This window comes from Elephantulus edwardii, unplaced genomic scaffold (genome assembly GCF_000299155.1).
Source record: "Elephantulus edwardii isolate Elephantulus edwardi_28Jun2011 unplaced genomic scaffold, EleEdw1.0 scaffold00359, whole genome shotgun sequence".
In the NCBI taxonomy this organism is placed as follows: Eukaryota; Metazoa; Chordata; class Mammalia; order Macroscelidea; family Macroscelididae; genus Elephantulus; species Elephantulus edwardii.
Window position 1 is genome coordinate 709664 of NW_006400109.1, and position 9661 is coordinate 719324.

General features: G+C 40.0%; 1 pseudogene; it reads right to left on the reverse strand.

Moving 5' to 3' along the window:
* Positions 1-817: 817 nt before the first annotated feature.
* Positions 818-1277, reverse strand: LOC102876458 (annotated as a pseudogene).
* Positions 1278-9661: the final 8384 nt, after the last annotated feature.

Below are 9661 nucleotides of genomic sequence, written 5' to 3' on the forward strand. Positions count from 1 at the left end.
ACATTCTTTCCTTGTGTTATTATTCACTTTATGGGCCTGTTTATTGTTTGGCTGAAAGTTGATCCCTGGAGGTGGGCTCAGTTCCAGGCTTGAAGGGTGTCCAAGGGCCACAGTCTTGGGGATTTCACTAGTCAGACCAGTAAGGCTTGTCTTCTTTGTATTTCTAATTTGTTCTGCATTTCTTTTAGAACACCAGGTTTAGAGGTAGGCAATGCTAGTGATATAACAGTTCCAAGTACTAGTCCTGGAACTAAGAAAATAAATTGGAAGGAGTATGTAAAGCATTTCACATGACACCAAATTCAAACGACTCCCACTGCCATTGAGATGATCCCAACTCACAGAGCCCCTAGAAGACAAGGTGGAGCTGCCCTCAGGGGCTCCCAAGGCTGAACATTTAGGGAAGCCGATTCCCACATCTTTCTGTTACAGCTTCATATTGGTAACTTTTCAGTTTGCAATGCAGTACTTAACCACTGTGCTACCAGGGCTTCTTTCTATTAGCGTAGGTCACAGTTGTCCATTCATTTGATTTTTTTTTCTTTCTCCTTCCTCCCGAGTCCTAGTGGTTAATAAATATGCTTTGTTAATGAATAGTTAGGTGGTACGGTCTTTAGCATGTTGTATTGCTAACCAAAAGGACTTGGATCTCTCACACATAGTTCAAAACCACCAACAATCTGTCGTAGAAAAATGGGCAGACTTGTCCCATAAATATGTATTGCTGTAGAGCAAACGTATATAGGGTCAATTTGAATATAAATGATCCTACAAGAGTGGGTTTGAGTTTGGGGTTTTTTTTCGAGAACTGACAGTTTTATTTATGATGGCAACATACAAGCAACCACACACATGTAGGTGGGCGAGATAAGGACTGGGCCCAGGCCTTGTGTGACTGGGCCCAGGCCTTGTGCATGTCCTCGGGACTCTGGGGTGCAAACTTCTCCTGTAGTTTCTTCCACATGCCTTCTTTATTCATTTCCTTAAATTTTTCCAAGGCCTCTGTGGACAAAATGTACTTTTCCAAGGACAGGCAGCTGAAGCTTGTTGCTTTGGGGCATGGGTACTTGTGTTTGTAATAGTTTGAACGGAATCGTGGTAAGCTCTTGTATATCTGACCACAGGTCTCAGACTCTGCAATCTGCATGTTCTATCCCTCCCGAAAGGCCTGCGCTGCCCGCTGCTGTAAGTAAACGCCCAAGTTTGGCCCGTTTAGTCTTGTCCACTGGTCACTCTTCACACAGCTTAAGAAAACGCCGATAGTGTCTAGCCACCATCTTGGGCCCCACTTGTCTTATTTGAGTTTTTTTTTTAATGACTAATTTTCATAAGATTGTTCTATAACATTCTTGTGCTAGGGGTTAGCTATAGAATTGAACAGAACATGGTTTCTGCCCTCAAGGAATTCATAATTGAGTGAGAAATTGAGTGCAAAAATGCCCCCAATTCTTCATGGGTCTCTCTATTCATGTCATTTTATCATTTGACTTTGTTGTTGTTGTTGTTATGTGCAGTTGAGTCATTTGTGATTCATAGCGACCTTATGTACGACGGCCCTAAACTGCTCTGCCCTGTGCCAATCGCACTGTCTCCTATACACCCATCCCGATTACCCCAGTCACTGAATCAATCCACCTCATAGAGGGCCTTCCCCTCCTGCACTGTCCCTCCACTCTACCAAGCATGATGTCCCTCTCCAAGGACCGGTCTCTCCTTACAACATGTCCAAAGTATGTTAGACGGAGCCTCAGAATCCTTGCCTGCAAGGAGTCACCTGGTTTAACCCTTTCCAGGATGAATCTGTTTCTTTTCCTAGCAGTCCATGGTACTCTCAATACTCTTCTCTAGCACCACAGCTCAAAGGCATCAATTCTCCTTCTATCCTCCTTGGTCACCGTCCAACTCTCTGGAGTGATTGAAAAGACCATGGTCTGTATCAGACACACCTTAGTCTACAGAGAGACACACACCACTGCTCTTCTGTACTTTGGAGAGGTCCCTAACAGCAGACTTTCCCATGGCAATGTGCCTTTTAATTTCCTGGCTACTGGTGCCAAGAGTGTTGACCGTGGAGCCAAGCAAACTAAAGCTGTGAACAATCTCAATCTCTTCACCATCCATCCTGATGCTGCCAATTGGCCCCGTGGTGAGAATCTTTGTCTTCTTGACATTGAGCCTCAATCCATATTGGAGGCTGCAGTCCTTGACCCTCTGTAGCAGCCTCTTCAGGTCCTCCTCAGTTTCAGCAAGCAGGGTTGTGTCATCTGCATAACGCAGATTGTTGATAAATCTTCCACCAATCTTGACCCCACATTTCTCCTCATAGAGCCCAACCTCCTGGATAATCTGTTCTGCATACAGGTTGAAAAGGTATGGAGATTTATCAAAGGAAGTACATTTCCTCACTTCTTGCTTTGGTTTGATTAATACAAAGTGGCTAAAGTGGCTTCCTGACAGTATCCACTCCCAATCTCCTTTCTTGTTAACTGTTCAATTGTTTTGCGAACACACTTAAATTAGCATCCTGGAGCATGAGAGATCATGTGGATCTGAGACAAGACTACTCATTTAAAATTAATTTAGAACTAACATTGCACAGGATCAAATTTTAAGAACAGAAGGATAATCAGTAAGATGTGTATGAATATCCAAAGAGGGAAGGGAAGAGAACAAGGAACTGAAGGTGGGAAGAGGGAGAAATCACAGGATCACAGAGTTTGGTGGGTGGTGAAAAGGGTTGGGGTGGCGGAACCAGCCAAAACAATGTATATGAATGAAACACAATATAAACAAATTATTGAATGCAAACCAATAAAAAATAGAAGTGAAAAAAATGTAGCTTAGATCAGTCAATGTCTACAAGCACAGCAGGTCATGGTCCACTGATTTGTAGCAATAGGAAAAGACTGTTTTAAGCCACCGAATTTTAATAGAAGTGCATGCAATACTTACTGATACAGAAACAGTCCTAACGATGAAATGATGTAATGGTAGTTACCACACAGGGTCCTATTTTAATATATGTAAGGTGTTTAGAGGAGCCTTCCTGAAGGAAAATATTACTAAATTGCGATGTGAGATATCAAATAAAAGGAAGCGATGATTCAGGCAGAGAGAAGAGAGAACAGAGTGTAGAGAGCGAGACACATTTCCTCCCCTAGATAAAGGCATTAAAATACAAGGGCTCCTTTGCTCAAAGAGCTCCTTGTCTTGCTGTGCTGTCTAGATCAGTACACAAATAAAGAAGTCAAGTACTGAGCTATATTAAATAATCAAGTTGTTCAGACCCTAGTGCACAACGTGGGGAGAGGAAGAGATACGTAAAGGCTGAAATAAGCAATCAGGAAGACAATTGGGTCATGAAGAAGGCCTTTTAGGGAGATGAATTGTCTACAAAGGGACTTGAAGAATGGGGACTTGAAGAATGGGGACTTGTTTGGAGGGCAAGAGAGAGGACGTGGAGAGGAATTCTGCTGAGATATGTTTTTTTTTAATTTTAATCTCTTTGGTCATCACTTCTTATTGATTACTTTCTGGTGTGTTAAACCCTTCAGAAGAAAGTGTTGTTGTAGTTATGTACTGCTGGGTCAAAATTGATTCTTAGCAGATACTTCAGCAGATTTTCAGAGGCTATAAATTGCACAGGAAAAGATGATCTATCTTTCTCACTCAGAGCAGATGGTGGATTCAAACCTCTTACTTATAGGTTGGCAGCTTAGTTTCCTATTCACTAGGTTATCAGAGCTCCATAGAAAACATGTGTTTGCCTTTGTACCTGTCTTTTCAGGTCCTCAGTGAAACTTTCCTGATTCCGTTACCCCCTCTCTTTACCCACTCAACTCTACAACACCATGTTTTCCTCCTCCTCAACCTCAGTGCCCCTGTCCACCCCCCTTCCCTCCTTGAACTTTTGTATCTTACTAGTTATTCTTCTATTTTTACAATAATGGTCTTCCACAGTGTTTGTCCTCATGAGACTAAGTTAGTTCACTCATCATAATATTCTCCAACCTCTCCCATGTTATACAGTATTTTTCAAAATAATTGATCCTAAGTGTTATATAGTATTCCACTGTGGGAATGTACCACTACTTCTCAATCTCAACTTGTTTGTTGATGGACATTCGGCTTGTCCATTTTTGTACTATTGTGAATAATGCTGTTATGACTGGACTTGTATCTGCAGAAAACTGAAGCAGAATCCACATCTCATAATATATGCAAAAATCAACTCAAAGTGGAACAGAGACCTACAGATAAAGCCCCAAATCATAAGATCATAAGAGACAAAACAAAGCCAAACTTAGAAGGCCTAGCTTATGGTATAAGTAGGCTGGCAAATACAACCAGAAATACACATCCAGGAGAGGATAACATTGATGAATGGGATCTTCTAAAGATCAAGTCCCTGTGTGCAATAACAACTTTTCCAACAGAGTGAAGAAAAACCCTACTGACTGGGGAAAGAACATTTGACTTTGACATCTCAAATGAAGATCTCATAGTGTACGTTTACAAAATACTACAGGGCATCCACAAGAAAAAGTCTGATAACTCAATTACAAAATTAACAAAAGAAATGGAAACAATTTCATAGAGGAATACTTTGATGGCAAACAGCTAAATGAAGAAATGCTCATACATCACAGACATAAGAGAGAGAGATACAAATAAAAAACCACAAGGAGATTCCACCTCACCCCAGTAGTCATGGCAAAGTTTAATAGGACAGAGAGAATCTGGAGAGACTGACCTCATACACTGCTGGTGGTATTGTAAAATGGTGCAATGACTCTGGAAGTCAGTTTGGTGTTTCCTCAAAAAAGTTGATCATAGAAAATTAATTTGACCCAGCTATTCCACTGCTAGGATTCCCCCCCCCCTTTCTTGACATTAAGGAAAGCTGTAGTCTTTATCTTCTACAGCAAGTGCTTTAAGACCTGTTCACTTTTCCCAAGCAAGATGGTATTATCTGCATAATTCAGGCTGTTGATGAGTCTTCCTCCAATCCTGATTTCCTATGATAGGAAAGGTAGAAGATAAAAAAAAAATAATAAGCAATAAACACTCCCTTCTCCACATGCCATTGAGTACTAGGCTTCTCATTGGAGGGCCAAACTCCTCTCATATTATGTCTTGGCCTTTACACAGCATAACTTCAACCTATCGTTTGTTTTCATCTACATTACTGGCGATGTTGCAAAGGGACAGTGGGTATGAGGGACTATGAAATTACAGATCAGTGATCACATCTTTAGGTCTTCTTCCTGGCAGCTAGGGGCTTGTTTCACAGCTTCCCACCACCCCCTACCACCTCAGATGTTTTTTCTCTTGTGACACTCTAGAGAGATTGAGGAGTTTCATTTTAAAACTCTGTGAAGTGTGAATTTCAAGCTGAGCTGAAGATATGAGCACCACAGACATTGGCACCTATCAAGAGCCTTATCAAAGTTTCTGCTGGCCCTCCTCGGGTTAAGAAAATTATGCATTATTTTCTTAGCAAGAATTTGGCAAAACTTGGTTATCACATAGAAGAACAACCTATGCCCTCCACCTCCGCAGCCCCCCCAAAAAAAGAAAGAAATGCAACACAAAAAAACCTGAAACTCAAAATCATCCCTGTAACATTGTAATCAGTTAATAGCTGATCCTCCAGGAGGTTTTCAGAGGCTATAAATGGCACTGGGGGGGACTGCCCATGTTTCTCCCATACAGCAGCCTGTTGACTCAAACCATCTGCTTTTAGGTTGACACTCGACCACCTAATTGAATAAAAAAGAAAAATCTTTGTTTGGAAGGCCAGACCAAGCAACTGGGAACTAGTTACTGTACTGAAGCAGATCATAGCTTGATTGTGAGAGATGTAATTTTAAAGTCACAATAGAAAACTATCAACAGATAAATCCCACTGTCCCTTTTTCTAGTCTCTATAAGTCTTTGGTAGAAGAGAGAGTCCTTTTAAAGAACCCCCAGTGAGGGGAAAAGACTAAGAGTACTACTCTTATCCTCGCTTTCTTCACAGGGTTTCAAAAGCTATTTGGAAATAAACAAGCAAGCTTCCCAAGACCATTTCTGTTTCCATCCCTGTTCCTTCTCACCTTGACACTTGCTGAGTCAAGGAGACAAAGCTGGACCCTCTCCATGGCTTCTCACAATCCATCACTAGAGATTATTTAACTTGCTGATTTAAGGTTGAGAGTCTGTGTGGTACTGTCAAGCAATCTTCTAGGTGGAGGTTTTGCTTTGCGCCACAGTTTTAGAGAACTGTGGCTTTCAGGGGGGGTAATATGTTTAGCATTATCTGTAGCTCTTAGAAAGAGCATAACCTATCAGGTTACTAACCAAATGATTCAGAGTCTGAATTGATCAACTGCTCCAAGAAAGAAAAATGGATAATCTCTTTCATTATTAAGAATAATTATGCATCTTAAACTTACAGTAAGATAATTTTCACTTCTATTAGTGTCAAATACATAAATATTTAATAATTTAATAAAACACTGGTTGAAAAGATGTCATGAATTTGGAGCTCTCTTAGATTATTGACAAAAATGTTCATTTGTACAAACAATTTGGAGGAAAATTTGACAATGGCTGTCAAAATTGCAAACAAATTTCCTCACCTGGAATTTTTTAACAAATATCTTTACATTGATGGAATAGTTTATGTATAATATTTTCTATGGTAGCGATTTTTGAAACTACAAAGATTAGAAATAATAACATAGGACTATTATCAGAGGACTGGACAAATAAATAATATAGAAATAAATAAAAGTATATATAATACAATATTACTGTGTAGAAGTTACGAAAGAAAAAATGAAGCACATCTTTTTATAACAGTACTTGAACCAGGAATCAAGTCCTCAGAACAGAGCAGGGAAATACTGCATGGTTCAAAATAAAGAAAGGATTGCATCAGGGATGCATTCTATCTCCATATCTTTTCAATCTATATGCAGAACAGATCATTTGGGAAGCAGGACTTTATGAGGAGGAATGTGGCATCAGGATTGTTGGAAGACTGATCAACAACCTATGCTATATAGATGACACCAGCTTGCTTGTGGAAACTTAAGAAGACCTGAAGCACTTGCTGCAGAAGGTTAATAACTTAGTCTTCAATATGAATTGAAGCTCAAAATCAAGAAGGTAAATATTCTCACCACAGTGCCAATTGGCAGCACCATGATAGGTGAAGAAGAGATTGACGTTGTTAACAATTACAGCTTTCTCAGCTCCACGATCACTCTTAACATGAGCAGTCAGGAAATCAAAAGACAAATTGCTTTGGGAAAATTTGCTTTCAAGGATCTCTCCAGAGTATTGAGAAGCAACAATGTCAGTCTAGAGACTAAGGTGCACCTGATCCAGGCCATGGTCTTTGCAATTACTTGCTATGCATCAGAAAGCTGGACAGTGATGAAGGATGAGGGAAGAAGAATCAATGTCTTCAAGTTGTGGTGCTGGAGAAGAGTCTTGAATATACCGTGGACCACTAAGAAAAAAAAATATGTCTTTCTTGGAGAGAATGAAGCCACGTTTCTCCTTGGAGGCTAGGATTTTTAAACTCTGTCTCACATACTTTGGGTACATAGTCAGGAGAGACTGGTCCTTGAAGACGGACATTATGCTCGGAAGGTTGGAGGGACAGTGCCGGAGAAGAAGACCCCGAATGAGATAGATTGATGCAGTGACTGGGGCAATGGGGTTGGTGTGTTGGAATTAGTGAGACTGGCTCAGCACGGGTCAGGGTTCAGAGCTGCTGTAGAGTTACTATTACTATGGGTTGCAAGCGACATGACGGCACATAGCAACAGTCTAAAAACATTAAGGTATAAAGGAATTTATGTTGTCAGGTATCATCACTGTAAAGAAAAGAAAAAGAAATACACTTATTGGTGTGTGCATAAAACTCCTTTGAATATCCAGAGAAACAGAAATATCATGTTCTTCTAGAAAGAGGAACTGGGTAGTTGATGACAAAGATGAGAGAGAATGTCACATTTCACTGCATTTAATGTTGTGTTTTTTTTGGTTTTGTACCATTTATTATTCATTGAGCCAGTGTAGCCAGAATATTCTTTGGAAGCAAGGATGGGGAAGCTTTGTTCCAAATACTTTGGGCATGTTGCTAGAAGAAGCTATTCCTTGGAAAGGGACATCATGCTTAGAAAGGTGGAAAGGCAATGAAAGAGAGGAAGACCCTTAATAAGAAGGATTGACACAGTGACTGTAGCAATTGGCTCAAGTATTTCAGAGATGATGAAGATGACACAGAATAGAACAGAATTCAGAAGTGTTTTTCATAGGGTTGTTAGGAGTAGTATGGGACTCAGCAGAAAAGAGCACCATCATTACACATTCAAGAATTGAGCTCTGATAACATTTCAAATGGAAGTTTCTTTAAGATTTCATTCTGTCTGAAAGTTTTGAATAGCTGTTCTTCAAATCTGGCAGATATTTGCTTCATAAAGTTAGAGCTGTACTCTTTCCTTTTATCTTCTTTGCCTTGACACAGAGTAAATTTCCTGCCATTAAGTCAAGTTCAACTCAGAGGGACCTTCCAAGAGGGATTTCCCAGGCTAGGGTATTTATTGGAGGAGATTATCCCCTTCTACCATTGAGAGGTCGTGAATTCTAACCAGCTTGCTTTCTATTGACATCACAACACATAACCCACATGACACAAGGGATGCTTGACACAACGTATAGGCTCAGAAAGATATTTTTTAATAGTATAAACAAAATCACAGGCTATGAGACAATCTTGCAGCTCCTGTGTTTACCATGACTTCTTTCTTTTTAAATTTTTTAAATTATTATTGATTTTAATAAAAAGTCACAAAGACTTTGAATTTCCATTCATTCATTGTTGCACTTTTCTCCCTGTCCACTCCTCCCCTCTACCATGATTTCTTGGGGGAACACTTTCTATTGAAATAAATTACTTCTCTTGTGAAAGAAAAAAAAAGAGGCTGAAGAAAAGAAATGGAATTAACTGAGAATGTTTTCTTAGAAACCTGAACAACCACCTTGCTGGGCTCTGCCGTAGCTACAATAGTAGCTATTGTTTAATGCTGATTTCTTTCTAAGAAGATGGAGAGGCTATAGTGTCATTTTTAGGCATAATCATGACTCGTGGTGTGCTGAAACAAAACCAAAATGCTGAATGGAAGTATTTGCCAGTTTTTTGTGTGATATAAATAAAATAGTCTGGCCTGACTGATTTCAAGCCATCAATGTCACATCCTTAAATGTGAAGTTGGGAAGGGATGATAATAATTAACTCTGTACCAAGAGCTCTGGTTTCTTCTTGTTAGTTGCTGTCGAGTCAACTATAGCTCATAACGACCCTATAAACAACAGATCTAAACCCTGCCTCTCCTGGGCCATCCTCATTATCTCTGATACACTTTGAGCCCATTGCTACACTCACTGTGTCAACCCATCTTGTTGGAGGTCTTCCTCTCACTCACCTTCCACCTTACCAAGAATGATGTCTTTTTCCAGGGACTGACCCTTCCTAACACCATGCTCAAAGTATGTGAGATGAAGTTTCACCATCCTTGCCTCTGAAAAGCACCCAGGATACACTTTCTCCAAGACAGGTTTTTTTGTTCGTTTGGTAGTTCATGCATATTCAATACTCTTCTCC